The following is a 15688-nucleotide window of genomic DNA, read 5'->3' on the forward strand; positions in this document are numbered from 1 at the left end:
GTGGGTGAGTATTTTTGTGGTTTGTTATGTTAATATTTATTCCGGAAAGACAATGGCTTCGGGGAACAATGTGACAAGTATTGGTAAGTATGTTACTCTATGTTATATGTACTGTATGTCTATGTATGTATTGTATGAATGTATTGTATGTATGTAGTATATATGTGGTATGTATGTAGCATGTAGTATGTATGTAGTATGTATGTAGCATGCATGTAGCATGTAGTATGTATGTAGCATGCATGTAGTATATATGTAGTATGTATGTAGCATGCATGTAGTATATATGTAGCATGTATGTAGTATGTATGTGGTATGTATGTAGCATGTAGTATATATGTAGCATGCATGTAGTATATATGTAGTATGTATGTAGTATGTATGTAGCATGTATGTAGTATATATGTAGTATGTATGTAGTATATATGTAGTATGTATGTAGTATATATGTAGCATGCATGTAGTATATATGTAGTATGTATGTAGTATATATGTAGTATATATGTAGTATATATGTAGCATGTATGTAGTATATATGTAGTATGTATGTAGTATATATGTAGCATGCATGTAGTATATATGTAGTATGTATGTAGTATATATGTAGCATGCATGTAGTATATATGTAGTATGTATGTAGTATATATGTAGCATGTATGTAGTATGTATGTAGCATGCATGTAGCATGTAGTATGTATGTAGCATGCATGTAGTATATATGTAGTATGTATGTAGCATGCATGTAGTATATATGTAGCATGCATGTAGTATGTATGTGGTATGTATGTAGCATGTAGTATATATGTAGTATGTATGTAGTATGTATGTAGCATGCAGTATGTATGTAGTATGTATGTAGTATATATGTAGTATGTATGTAGCATGCATGTAGTATGTATGTAGTATGTATGTAGTATGTATGTAGTATATATGTAGTATGTATGTAGCATGTAGTATGTATGTAGTATTTTTTTTTTTTTTTTTTTTTTTTAACATTTAACACATTAGCCGGATGATGGGACTACTACTGTCCCATCATTGGCTAATGTGTCAATCACTGTCATGGTAGCAGGCATCGCCCGATGGGACTTGTAGTCCCATCGGACGATGCTTGCACAGACCCCCGGACATCAGCACAGCCCCCCGGCAGGCCGGCACAGCCCCCCGGCAGGCCGGTACAGACCCCCACAGGGTGCACAGCCCCCCGGCAGGCCGGCACAGCCCCCCGGCAGGCCGGCAGAGACCCCGGGCAGTCCACACAGCCCCCCGGCAGGCCGGCACAGCCCCCCGGCAGGCCGGCAGAGACCCCCGGAAGGCCCGAAATGACGGCGCATCATGATGCGCACACACCGCGCATCATGATGACGTCAGGCCGTCAATCAACTGAACTTCCGATTCCGATGCCGAATTCCGATATTGAAAAAATATCGGAAGTCGGTATCGGAATTCCGATACAGCAAGTATCGGCCGATACCCGATACTTGCGGTATCGGAATGCTCAACACTAGTGTTGAGCGATACCACACGATACTGAAAACATTGTATCGGAATGGATCTGCCGATCTAAAAAAAGTATCGGGTATCGCCGATTCTGATCCTGGAAGTCCCATTCAAGTCAATGGAACAGAAATATCGGAATTAAAAAAAAAAAACTTTTTTTCCCTGTAGGTTAATTCTACATGAAGAAAAACAACTAATAATAATGTAGAATGTATTGTGGGAGGTGTAGGAGACACTAAAGCCATAGAGGTTTAGTCCAATCAAATTGAATAGCAGTAATTTGTTTTTTTTTAAAGACGTTCGTAGTTACAAAGATATTGACTATGTTAAAGTCTTTAATATTTTGTCAGATATGTATGTTTCACTACCTTCTTCTTCTTCTTCTTCCTATTTTTTTTTTACATTCTTCATATTCTTCTTATTCAACTATTATTCTTCTTCATATTCTACTTCTTCATCTTCTTCCTATTCTTCTTCTTCATCATATTCTTATTTGTGTCAAGCATTCCTGTAGTTGTAATCTATAAAAGTTTGAAGATTACACCTTCCGTTCAGCCTGTCACAAAAGATTTACACCAGGATTTGTCCGCGTTCAGTTTGGCCTGCAGCAGCAGGCCTTTTCCAGGGACACCATGAGGAGGAACGGACTCGCCCCCATACACTGCTTAGTCTTCTTCTGCTTATAAATTAGATAATATAATTTGCTCAGATTTTTAGTCTTATGCTTAATGTTCTTCTGCTTTTGGTTTTTATGCTTCTTGTTCTTCTGTCTCTTGTTGTTCTGCTTCTTGGTGGTTGCCTTCATGTTCTTTGTCCTCTTGGTCATCTTCTTCAGGGTCATCTTTTAGGTATTCTTCTGTGTGGTCTTCAGGGTCGTCATCTTCAGGGTCATTGTCAGGGAGATCCACAGTGAGAAGCAAAACCCATTTCCACAAGCTTGAACTTGGAAAAGTAGCAGAAGGTACAAGAAGGCTGAGGAACTGCCGAGAACCAGCTGACGGTGCTGGAACCTGGATGGGTAGCAGAAGGAACAATAGTAAAAGGAACTAGCGAGGACCAGCTGACGGTGCTGGAACCCTGAGGGGCAGCAGAAGGAACAAGAGCCAATGGCACAACTGTGGACCAGCTGACGGTGCTGGAACACGGTTACTAAGCAGGAGGTACCTGTGCTACAAAGCACTACCAAGGACCAGCAGACGTTGCTGGAACTCGGATACCAGGAAGGAGGCACCTAGGCCAAAGGCTCTGCCAAGAACCAGCTGACGGTGCTGGAACCCGGATGGGTAGCAGAAGGAACAATAGCAAATGGAACTAGCGAGGACCAGCTGATGGTGCTGGAACCCGGAGGGGCAGCAGAAGGAACAAGAGCCAATGGCACAACTGTGGACCAGCTGACGGTGCTGGAACACGGTTACTAAGCAGGAGGTACCTGTGCTACAAAGCACTACCAAGGACCAGCAGACGTTGCTGGAACTCGGATACCAAGAAGGAGGCACCTACGCCAAAGGCACTGCCGAGAACCAGCTGACGGTGCTGGAACCCGGATGGGTAGCAGAAGGTACCCATGAAAAAAACAAAGCTGCAAGGCCGTGAGCCTGCCGCAGTTACCAAAACCCACAGTCCTACAGGGGGTGCTTGTCCTATTGGCACTACGGAACCAGCCTTTATTACCAGAACCCGCAGCCCACATAGGAAGCACCGAAACTGCAGGCACCATAGACTCGGCTAACCCGACCGCAACACGACAGGACAACGTATTGGTGGCAAAGTGACGTTGACATTACCCGGAAACAGCAGGCGTGCTGGAGCCAGGCTGGGCAGGAGGGAGTACCCGTGCCAAAGACACTTCTGAGCAGCAACTGGCGATGATGGAGCCCAAGATCAATCACGGAGCAGGCTGAGGCCTACTTGGAGCAAGTTTTAGATCAGTTGTACACTACAACTGATTGTAATCGTGCTCCACTTAGGCCTTCACATGCCACCATCAGGCCTCAGCCTGCTCCATGCCTCATCCTGGGCTCCAACAACGCCAGTTGGTGTTCAGAAGTGCCGTCTTCACAGAGAAAAACACACTAGCTCCTGTGTTAGTGGGGTTCAGAAACGCCAGCTGTTCCCCTGCTGTGTAGACGGCAATGTCTCCTGCTCCACCCACATTCAAACTCCTACTGATTTTTAACCGTGCTCCACTTAGGCCTCTGGCTCCACTGTCTCTAGTTTTTCCCCTGGCCTCCAACCCCGCAAGTTGCTGCTCTTAAGGGGCGTCTGCACAATCCACACTTGTTCCTGGGTTACAGGGGCTCAGTCACGTCAGTGGATCCCCTGATGTGTGTCCAGCAAGGTTTCCTGCTCAGTCCTCATTAACACTACTAGTAATGGGAAATACTAGAGACAGTAGAGCCAGAGGCATAAGTGGAGCATGGCTAAAAATCAGTAGTAGTGTGACAATGTAGGAAGCAGGAGATTTTGCCATCCACACAGCAGGGGAGCAGCTGGCGTTATTGAATCCCACTGACACCGGAGCGAATGTTTCTATCTGTGCAGACGGCACTTCCAAGCTACATCTGGCTGTGTTGGAGCCCAGGATCAATGCTCCGAGCAGGCTGAGGCCTACTTGGAGCAAGTAGAAAATAAGATGTTGCGTGATTTTGGAGGCACCAGGAGACTTTGCCATCCGCACAGCAGGGGAACAGCTGGCGTTACTGAACCCCACTGACACCGGAGCGAGTGTTTCTATCTGTGCGGACGGCACTTCCAAGCTACAACTGGCTGTGTTGGAGCCTGTAACGGACAGGGAAGGACAATGTCCGAGAGTGGACCCTCTGGGTCGCGGATCTGGAGCCCCTGGGTCGAGCGCGCCAGGTGAAGACCGACCCCTATACAGGGATCGTTAGGGGCAAAACCGCAGAGGACAGAACCGCGACAGCCGGTACCAGGAGGGACGGCTCGGGGACACGGAGCGACAGCGCTACCAAGAATACTGGACAGAGCAGGGTTATAGGATGAGGAGGCGGCAGGCAGCCGCTACTAGTGGGTATACAGGAGGAGGCACAGGAGCAGAGGAAGGGCACACCAGGAGGAAACAGATGGAAGCACAAGGACGGTAGCATACGAGACCTAGGGAGCGGGGAGAGGAGAGACAAGGAGGAGGCGACACAGAACTGAGACAAGCAGGGAGACGGAAGGAGGACCAAAACTAGATTCCTAACACGACAGAGGGGGCCAGAACAGAGTGTAAAGAAACACAATCCTCAGGCGTCCTCACTACGGAGAGAACGCCTGAAATATCATAGGACCCGGAAGTGGGCGGTGCGCACCGCCCTCAGCGCCGCCCACCGCTGACAGAAGAGAGAGCGCTGGCGCGCGCCCGCGACCTAAGGAGAGGGCGCAGGGACATCGGAGGATGAAGGGCTGGGTAAGAGATCTCGCTGCGGCGGGAGCGCCGGCGGGGGCGGCAACAGCCGGCGCCGCCGGAGCGGGGGCGCGGCCGGGCATGGCCGCGAGCACCACAGTACCCCCCCCTTTACATCCTCCCTTTCTGAGATTGGCCAGAAATCTTTTCAAAATAAGGGGGGAGTTGATGTTTTCTCGAGGCTCCCAGGACCTCTCCTCAGGACCAAACCCCTTCCAATCAATAAGAAAGAGGGATCTCCCCTTGACCTTTTTCATGGCTAAAATGTCCCTTATTTCAAAGATGTCATCCGAGCCAACAGGCGAAGGAGGGGCAATGGAGGCTGGTTGGAACCGATTCAGAACTACAGGTTTCAGGAGCGAGATATGAAAGGCGTTGGGGACCCGGAGTGAAGCCGGCAATTTCAGTTTGTAAGCCACCTCATTGATGCGTTTTAGCACCTCGAAGGGACCGATGTAATGAGGACTCAACTTATAGGAAGGAACTTTCAAGCGGATGTGCTTGGTCGAGAGCCAGACCTTGTCGCCAGGATGGTACGGAGGAAGGTCCCTTCATCTTTTGTCCGCATGTTTCTTGATTCGAGCACTGGCATTCACGAGGGACTCTCTGGTCTCCCTCCAAATCTTAGAAAAGTCTATGGTGAGAGCATCTGCTGCCGGAACTCCTGATGACGTGGTAAAGGGCAGTGGAACCCCCGGATTGCGACCAGAGACCACAAAGAACGGAGATTTGGTGGTCGACTCACTGGGGTGGTTGTTATGGGCGAATTCTGCCCAAAGTAGAAGTGAGACCCAGTTGTCCTGATGAGCGTTGGAAAAGTGACACAGATAGGTTGTCAGGCCCTGATTTATCCGTTCCACTTACCCGTTGGTCTGTGGATGATAAGCCGAGGAAAAATCGGTGGATGTACCCATAAGTCGGCAGAGAGCCCTCCAGAAGCGAGACGTAAACTGAACCCCACGATCAGACACAATCCGTAGGGGGAGACCATGTAACCTGAAGATCTGGTGGATGAAGATCTCGGCCAATTTTGGAGCTGACGGTAATCCGGCCAGGGGGACAAAATGAGCCATCTTGGAGAAGCGGTCAGCTACGACTAAGATGGTGGTGCAACCGGCTGAGCAAGGCAAGTCAGTCACGAAATCCATAGCAATTTGCTGCCATGGGGCCTCCGGAACAGGCAACGGATGGAGAAGGCCAGAGGGAAGAGTCCTTGGGACCTTGTTCCGAGCACAGGTTGTGCAAGAAGCAACGTAATCCACCACATCTTGGCGGAGGGTGGCCCACCAGTAATAACGGGTGAGGAGCGAGAGGGTCTTCTTGGTCCCGACGTGCCCAGCAATCTTGGAGGAGTGCCCCCAGCATAACACCTCCAGACGCTTATTCCGAGGCACGAAGGTCTTGCCTGGTGGAGGAGCAGAAAAGTTCACCGGGGCCACCGTGATCATCTTGGTAGGCTCGATAATATACGATGGACCCTTGTCCTCCCCAGGCGACTGTAAGGACCTGGAGAGTGCATCCGCCTTGACGTTCTTATCGCCGGGCCGGAAGTACAGCTTGAAATCAAACCGAGAAAAATACAAGGCCCATCTGGCCTGTCTGGCGTTGAGCCTCTGCGCGGACTGCAGATAGGCCAAGTTTTTGTGGTCCATGAAGATAGTAAAGGGATGCACCGCCCCCTCGAGCAAGTACCGCCATTCTTCTAGAGCCATCTTAATGGCCAGCAATTCCCGGTCTCCAATGGAGTAGTTGCACTCTGCAGGTGAGAAGGATCTGGAAAAGAACCCGCAGGGCACCAGTCGACCTGAGGAGGCTTGCTGAGAGAGAACCGCCCCAGCTCCGGTGGAAGAGGCGTCCACTTCTAGAACAAAAGGCCTACCGACCACCGGCCGATGTAAGACTGGCGCTGAGGCAAAGGAGCGTTTTAGCGCCAGAAAGGCGTCTTCAGCCTCGGGAGACCAGCTGTTTGGCTTAGTCCCTTTACGGGTCAGGGCCGTGAGGGGTTTGGTCACCGTGGAAAAATGCGGCACGAACTGTCTGTAATAATTGGCGAATCCAAGGAAACGCTGGATGGCCTTTATACCGACAGGACGGGGCCACTTGAGTACCGCAGAGAGTTTCTCGGGATCCATTTTTAGACCGGAGTCTGTGATGATATACCCCAAGAAGGGTAGCGAAGTCTGTTCGAAGAGACACTTTTCAATTTTGGCGTAGAGGTGATTCTCCCGGAGTCGGTGCAGGACCATGCGTACGCTTCTCCGATGAGAGGATAGATCAGGCGAAAAGATAAGAATATCATCTAGGTACACTACTACGCACGAATACAGGAGGTCCCGAAACACTTCATTAATTAACTCCTGGAACACGGCTGGAGCATTGCAGAGACCAAACGGCATGACCAAATACTCATAATGGCCGTCACGGGTATTGAAGGCCGTCTTCCACTCATCCCCTGCGCGGATCCGGATCAAATTGTAGGCTCCCCGTAGATCCAGCTTCGTGAAGATCCGAGCCCCTCTCAGCCGGTCGAACAATTCCGGAATCAGCGGGAGCGGGTATCGATTCTTAACCGTGATATTGTTCAGGCCCCGGTAGTCGATACATGGTCTGAGGGATCCGTCCTTCTTCCGAACGAAGAAAAAGCCTGCGCCTGCTGGGGACGCGGATTTCCGAATATAATTAAATATATATAAACTTGGCACACACCAAAGGTTTCTGATGCAGAAAGGTGATTTTTAATTATACAACAGTACATACATACACAGACGTTTCGGTCTAGGACCTTCATCAATGTACTGTGAAATATAAATGAAAATAATACAATAAAAAAGAAAGTATATACAACAATATATGGGTTTTCTAGGTAAATACTTTTGAAAAAATGCTGAGACATCAATCACATTATCGCACATAATAGATATTGGCAGAGAGTAATAAATAATCATGAAGAACAAGATCAACGTAGAAAAGAAAAGAACACACATACCGATATATTGTACTGTGAGATTCTTAGTGACTGGGCTTTGTGAGATAGACCTGGGAGAGGATAAAGGTGCTATAATAGCCAATATAACTTAGTGAGTGATGAGATGGTTTGTGTTACCTAAGTTACATACCAATCCTGTGAGGAGGCACATGAAGCCGTCCCACTGCTGAAGGTAAAGAATAGCACTAGAGTAATACTACAGTGACGTGACATGAAGTCACAAAATCTGTCTATAAGAGGCATAAAACTCTTACCGTAGTGGTTTGTGGAGTGTGGACGCAGTATCCGCCGCGAATCCCAAGTGCTGCAAAGTGTGAGAGTGGCAGGGTTATATAACCCTGTAAATTACGAGCCCTGGTTGGGGGCGCGCCACCGGAAGTCAGTGGGCGTGTATTAGACACGTCACCATAAGCTCTGGACGCCGAGAGAGACATGGAGGGGGCGTGTCAGCAGGGAGCACTGGGAGTGTACTACTGCCTGTCAGGCTGGCTTATAGGGCAGAGCGGTGGACATTAGTGAGCTATCCTGAGTTAACTACTGCAGCGCGGACATCATAGGTGCCAGTGGTGAAGATAGTGGCTATTCAGTGCTTTGAGGGTGACGATTCAAACAATCACAGTTGTTGGTTCTGTAAATGAGACACAATTAGATTAGTATCCATGACATTCAATGTACAGTGGCATTCAAGAGTACATTATTTATAGCATTAACCCAGTAGTGACATTATAGAGGAAAAAAGGGGGGGAGGGGGTAAACATATCAGATGGTATCAGACATTATACTTGTAAGAAGGCCTGTGAATCATAGTCTTTATTTAACCCCTTGGGTGTCAGGGTATTGAGTTCGTGAATCCAATAAGCCTCTCTCCTTTTTAATATGTTAATGCGGTTGCCTCCTCTGCGTGAGGTGTGAACCTGCTCAATGACTTGAAATTTTAATTGAGCAATGGTGTGGCCCGCAGTGATGAAATGATATGGGATGGGGAGAAGCATATTCTTGCACCTAATCGTAGACTTATGCTTGGATATGCGGTCTCTGATGTGTTGTGTGGTTTCCCCTACATAGAGTAAACCACACGGACATTTGATAATGTATACTACAAACGAGCTGTCGCAGGTGTAATATTCACGGATATTAAATTTTTTACCGGTATGGGGATGGTAGAAGAAATTACCTTTCTGTACGTTATTACATTGTGTGCATTGCAGGCAGGGGAAAGTGCCGAATTTAGGATTTGATAGAAAACGTTGTTGCTTTTTAAGAGGGCCAGGGGAGCCAATATCTGCTTTAATCAGAGTGTCACGGACATTCCGTGGTCTCCTAAAACACGGTAAAAAGGGTACTCTAAATGCCTCTACGTTCGGGTGAGCCGTAGATAGAAGATGCCAATGACGTCTAATGCTGGAATGAATACGATAAGCAAAGGGATGGTAGTCATGAACGAAAGAAATGCGATTGGCGGTCTTAGATTCCCTTGGGGGGGAAAGGTCCACATCATTTAACACACTCGTTGGATATCCCCTCTCAAGGAATTTTGTGCGCATTTCATCCATGCGTATTTTTTGAACCCCTGTGTTAGACACAATCCTCTGAACCCTTTTGAATTGTTACTTGGGGATCGCGTTTTTCATTTTAGTAGGATGGAAGCTTTCGTAATGAAGCAAACTGTTGCGATCAGTGGGTTTCCTATAGAGGTCAGTGGATAGGTGTCCCGAATCATCCTTCATGACTACCGTATCAAGGAAATTGATTTGTTCAAGGTGATAGGTCATGGTGAAGCTCAGTCCAGGCCAGGCTGTTTGTAACATGGAGAAGAAGGATTGTAGTGTATCTAGTGATCCCCCCCAGATACAGAAGATATCGTCGATATATCTCTTCCACACTAACGCATGAGTGCGGAAGAGACAGTCACGATATATGATGTGATCCTCCAAATGGGCCACGTAGCAATTTGCATACGGAGGTGCGGTGTTCGAGCCCATCGCAGTCCCCCTCGTCTGCAAATAATATGTGTCTTCAAAAAGAAAAAAATTCCTGGTTAAAATGATGGACAATAATTCACAGCATAGGTTGGTTTGTTCAGGATGGAATTTGGATAGTTCCAGAAGTCTCCGCACTGACTGAATACCCTGTATGTGGGGAATGGATGTATATAGATCTTTTACATCAAAAGTGACAAGAATGGCATCTTTAGGGACATGGTCCAGAGTACGGATAACATCCAAAAAGGCCCCTGTATCAAGTAGAAAGGAGGGTGTCTGTTTGATGAGAGGTGTAAGAATTTTCTCTAGATATTTGGAGATGGGAGAGAAAATTGACTCCGTAGAGGCCACGATAGGTCTTCCAGGTGGGTTATCTAAGTTTTTATGTACTTTAGGCAGTATATAAAAAACCGGTGTAATGGGGAATCTTTTGGTTAGAAAATCACAAGTTTTGTTATCTAGGACTCCGCTCAAATTATATTTAGATAAGGTAGTTTGAATAATGTGTTTTATTTCGTTGGTGGGATCCCTCTCAAGTGGTAGATAAACCGAGGTGTCACTCAATTGGCGATGAACCTCACCCAAATACATTGTTTTGTCAAGGACAACAATGGCTCCCCCCTTATCTGCTGGTTTGATAATAATGTCTTTGTCATCCTGTAAGGTTTTAAGAGCTTGTTGATCAAGTGCAGTAAGGTTGGATGGGAAATGCATACGCCCTTTATGGATGTCATCCCGCAGATTTTGGAAAGTGTTATCAATAAAAGAGATGAATGTCTCTAGGGCATGTGAGCCTGTGGGAGGTCTGAAGTTGCTTTTATTCCTCAGTCCTAGGCTATCTGAGGATAGCAAGAGAGGGTGTGGTGGTATAGTACTATTGTTGGTGCCAATAGCATTGGAGAAGTGTAATTTCAGCCTTAGTGATCTATAGAACCTCTGAAGGTCCATGTCAAGATTAAAGGTATTGTACCTATAACTTGGGCAGAAGGAAAGGCCTTTTTGTAAAACCCGGTATTCTGCTATACCTAAACTTTTGGAAGAGATATTGATTACCAACGGGTCATTACCTGCGAGCGAGTGATACGACCGGAGTCCATGTTTCTGTGTGGGTCTCTTCCCCCTGCGGGTCCTCTTCTTTTCATGGATCTGCGTCTCTGGCCTAAAAAACGACTGTATGAGGCCTGTTTGTCGTGATCCGATCCCGAAGACGAGATGTCCGTGGTGGATCTCTAATGGGAGTAGGCATTGAAGTTCCCGGAGTTGTAAGATTCTCGCCATTTGTAGACTCTATTCTGTTCGTAATCTTCTGTGTCACGGGCAAACTTATTCCTCTTTCTGGTCTCGGTGTCTCGTCGGTGTTGATCGATGACACCGTTGATCTTGGTCTTCAAATTATTGAAGTCTTCAGTGCTGATGGAAGATGAGAGCTGGGTTTCTATGTTAGAGATTTCCTCTTTGCACTTTGCAATCCCTAGATGTAGATGCTCTAACGTGAGGGTCATAAGGTCAAAGGAACATTTGTTAATTATTTGTTCAAATTTAGAACAGAAATCACTTGAATCGCTGAAGAGGGTGGGACGTAGGGGAACCCGTAAACCTCTAGGTATCCTCTGAACTTTAAGGTATTCAGTGAGGGTAACACAGTGTAGCTCCAAATTGGTGCACCGCCTGAGTGTCCTCTCCAAGTCACGACCTCTGGTCTCCCTTGGGAGGCAGTCTAAGGAAATCGCTGGGAAGGGTGGATTGTGCTATAATGTGAGATGTCTCCTCTGCATTATATGAAAACGTAAGGGATGTCATTGCCCAGAAGGGTGTGCACAGCGTAAAGGGTAGCTATGTAAGAACAAAACCGTTGGCACAACCCTGAGAATTGTAGGTGGTGCCCAAGTAGGATCCCAATCCGTGAACTAAATATATATAAACTTGGCACACACCAAAGGTTTCTGATGCAGAAAGGTGATTTTTAATTATACAACAGTACATACATACACAGACGTTTCGGTCTAGGACCTTCATCAATGTACTGTGAAATATAAATGAAAATAATACAATAAAAAAGAAAGTGTATACAACAATATATGGGTTTTCTAGGTAAATACTTTTGAAAAAATGCTGAGACATCAATCACATTATCGCACATAATAGATATTGGCAGAGAGTAATAAATAATCATGAAGAACAAGATCAACGTAGAAAAGAAAAGAACACACATACCGATATATTGTACTGTGAGATTCTTAGTGACTGGGCTTTGTGAGATAGACCTGGGAGAGGATAAAGGTGCTATAATAGCCAATATAACTTAGTGAGTGATGAGATGGTTTGTGTTACCTAAGTTACATACCAATCCTGTGAGGAGGCACATGAAGCCGTCCCACTGCTGAAGGTAAAGAATAGCACTAGAGTAATACTACAGTGACGTGACATGAAGTCACAAAATCTGTCTATAAGAGGCATAAAACTCTTACCGTAGTGGTTTGTGGAGTGTGGACGCAGTATCCGCCGCGAATCCCAAGTGCTGCAAAGTGTGAGAGTGGCAGGGTTATATAACCCTGTAAATTACGAGCCCTGGTTGGGGGCGCGCCACCGGAAGTCAGTGGGCGTGTATTAGACACGTCACCATAAGCTCTGGACGCCGAGAGAGACATGGAGGGGGCGTGTCAGCAGGGAGCACTGGGAGTGTACTACTGCCTGTCAGGCTGGCTTATAGGGCAGAGCGGTGGACATTAGTGAGCTATCCTGAGTTAACTACTGCAGCGCGGACATCATAGGTGCCAGTGGTGAAGATAGTGGCTATTCAGTGCTTTGAGGGTGACGATTCAAACAATCACAGTTGTTGGTTCTGTAAATGAGACACAATTAGATTAGTATCCATGACATTCAATGTACAGTGGCATTCAAGAGTACATTATTTATAGCATTAACCCAGTAGTGACATTATAGAGGAAAAAAGGGGGGGAGGGGGTAAACATATCAGATGGTATCAGACATTATACTTGTAAGAAGGCCTGTGAATCATAGTCTTTATTTAACCCCTTGGGTGTCAGGGTATTGAGTTCGTGAATCCAATAAGCCTCTCTCCTTTTTAATATGTTAATGCGGTTGCCTCCTCTGCGTGAGGTGTGAACCTGCTCAATGACTTGAAATTTTAATTGAGCAATGGTGTGGCCTGCAGTGATGAAATGATATGGGATGGGGAGAAGCATATTCTTGCACCTAATCGTAGACTTATGCTTGGATATGCGGTCTCTGATGTGTTGTGTGGTTTCCCCTACATAGAGTAAACCACACGGACATTTGATAATGTATACTACAAACGAGCTGTCGCAGGTGTAATATTCACGGATATTAAATTTTTTACCGGTATGGGGATGGTAGAAGAAATTACCTTTCTGTACGTTATTACATTGTGTGCATTGCAGGCAGGGGAAAGTGCCGAATTTAGGATTTGATAGAAAACGTTGTTGCTTTTTAAGAGGGCCAGGGGAGCCAATATCTGCTTTAATCAGAGTGTCACGGACATTCCGTGGTCTCCTAAAACACGGTAAAAAGGGTACTCTAAATGCCTCTACGTTCGGGTGAGCCGTAGATAGAAGATGCCAATGAAGTCTAATGCTGGAATGAATACGATAAGCAAAGGGATGGTAGTCATGAACGAAAGAAATGCGATTGGCGGTCTTAGATTCCCTTGGGGGGGAAAGGTCCACATCATTTAACACACTCGTTGGATATCCCCTCTCAAGGAATTTTGTGCGCATTTCATCCATGCGTATTTTTTGAACCCCTGTGTTAGACACAATCCTCTGAACCCTTTTGAATTGTGACTTGGGGATCGCGTTTTTCATTTTAGTAGGATGGAAGCTTTCGTAATGAAGCAAACTGTTGCGATCAGTGGGTTTCCTATAGAGGTCAGTGGATAGGTGTCCCGAATCATCCTTCATGACTACCGTATCAAGGAAATTGATTTGTTCAAGGTGATAGGTCATGGTGAAGCTCAGTCCAGGCCAGGCTGTTTGTAACATGGAGAAGAAGGATTGTAGTGTATCTAGTGATCCCCCCCAGATACAGAAGATATCGTCGATATATCTCTTCCACACTAACGCATGAGTGCGGAAGAGACAGTCACGATATATGATGTGATCCTCCAAATGGGCCACGTAGCAATTTGCATACGGAGGTGCGGTGTTCGAGCCCATCGCAGTCCCCCTCGTCTGCAAATAATATGTGTCTTCAAAAAGAAAAAAATTCCTGGTTAAAATGATGGACAATAATTCACAGCATAGGTTGGTTTGTTCAGGATGGAATTTGGATAGTTCCAGAAGTCTCCGCACTGACTGAATACCCTGTATGTGGGGAATGGATGTATATAGATCTTTTACATCAAAAGTGACAAGAATGGCATCTTTAGGGACATGGTCCAGAGTACGGATAACATCCAAAAAGGCCCCTGTATCAAGTAGAAAGGAGGGTGTCTGTTTGATGAGAGGTGTAAGAATTTTCTCTAGATATTTGGAGATGGGAGAGAAAATTGACTCCGTAGAGGCCACGATAGGTCTTCCTGGTGGGTTATCTAAGTTTTTATGTACTTTAGGCAGTATATAAAAAACCGGTGTAATGGGGAATCTTTTGGTTAGAAAATCACAAGTTTTGTTATCTAGGACTCCGCTCAAATTATATTTAGATAAGGTAGTTTGAATAATGTGTTTTATTTCGTTGGTGGGATCCCTCTCAAGTGGTAGATAAACCGAGGTGTCACTCAATTGGCGATGAACCTCACCCAAATACATTGTTTTGTCAAGGACAACAATGGCTCCCCCCTTATCTGCTGGTTTGATAATAATGTCTTTGTCATCCTGTAAGGTTTTAAGAGCTTGTTGATCAAGTGCAGTAAGGTTGGATGGGAAATGCATACGCCCTTTATGGATGTCATCCCGCAGATTTTGGAAAGTGTTATCAATAAAAGAGATGAATGTCTCTAGGGCATGTGAGCCTGTGGGAGGTCTGAAGTTGCTTTTATTCCTCAGTCCTAGGCTATCTGAGGATAGCAAGAGAGGGTGTGGTGGTATAGTACTATTGTTGGTGCCAATAGCATTGGAGAAGTGTAATTTCAGCCTTAGTAATCTATAGAACCTCTGAAGGTCCATGTCAAGATTAAAGGTATTGTACCTATAACTTGGGCAGAAGGAAAGGCCTTTTTGTAAAACCCGGTATTCTGCTATACCTAAACTTTTGGAAGAGATATTGATTACCAACGGGTCATTACCTGCGAGCGAGTGATACGACCGGAGTCCATGTTTCTGTGTGGGTCTCTTCCCCCTGCGGGTCCTCTTCTTTTCATGGATCTGCGTCTCTGGCCTAAAAAACGACTGTATGAGGCCTGTTTGTCGTGATCCGATCCCGAAGACGAGATGTCCGTGGTGGATCTGTAATGGGAGTAGGCATTGAAGTTCCCGGAGTTGTAAGATTCTCACCATTTGTAGACTCTATTCTGTTCGTAATCTTCTGTGTCACGGGCAAACTTATTCCTCTTTCTGGTCTCGGTGTCTCGTCGGTGTTGATCGATGACACCGTTGATCTTGGTCTTCAAATTATTGAAGTCTTCAGTGCTGATGGAAGATTTCCGAATAAACCCCTTGGCCAAGTTCTCCTGTATGTACTCAGTCATGGCTGTGGTCTCAGCTGGGGATAAGGGGTACGTTCTCCCTCTGGGCGGCGTGGCTCCGGGAATCAGGTTGATGGGGCAGTCATAGGCCCGATGCGGGGGCAGGGAATCGGCTTCTTTTTTACTAAATACGTCGGCGTACGCGTAGT

General features: G+C 46.2%; 1 long non-coding RNA gene across 1 annotated transcript; it reads right to left on the minus strand.

The window, feature by feature from the left end:
* Positions 1-7621: 7621 nt before the first annotated feature.
* Positions 7622-15487, minus strand: LOC141083093 (uncharacterized). Its single transcript, XR_012230649.1, has 3 exons — positions 15141-15487; positions 10945-12719; positions 7622-8523 (listed from the first exon to the last, which is right to left on the minus strand). It is a non-coding gene; the product is annotated as an uncharacterized lncRNA (long non-coding RNA).
* Positions 15488-15688: the final 201 nt, after the last annotated feature.

Source organism: Dendrobates tinctorius, unplaced genomic scaffold (genome assembly GCF_039654945.1).
Source record: "Dendrobates tinctorius isolate UK_male_01 unplaced genomic scaffold, ASM3965494v1 ptg000019l, whole genome shotgun sequence".
Classification (NCBI taxonomy): Eukaryota; Metazoa; Chordata; class Amphibia; order Anura; family Dendrobatidae; genus Dendrobates; species Dendrobates tinctorius.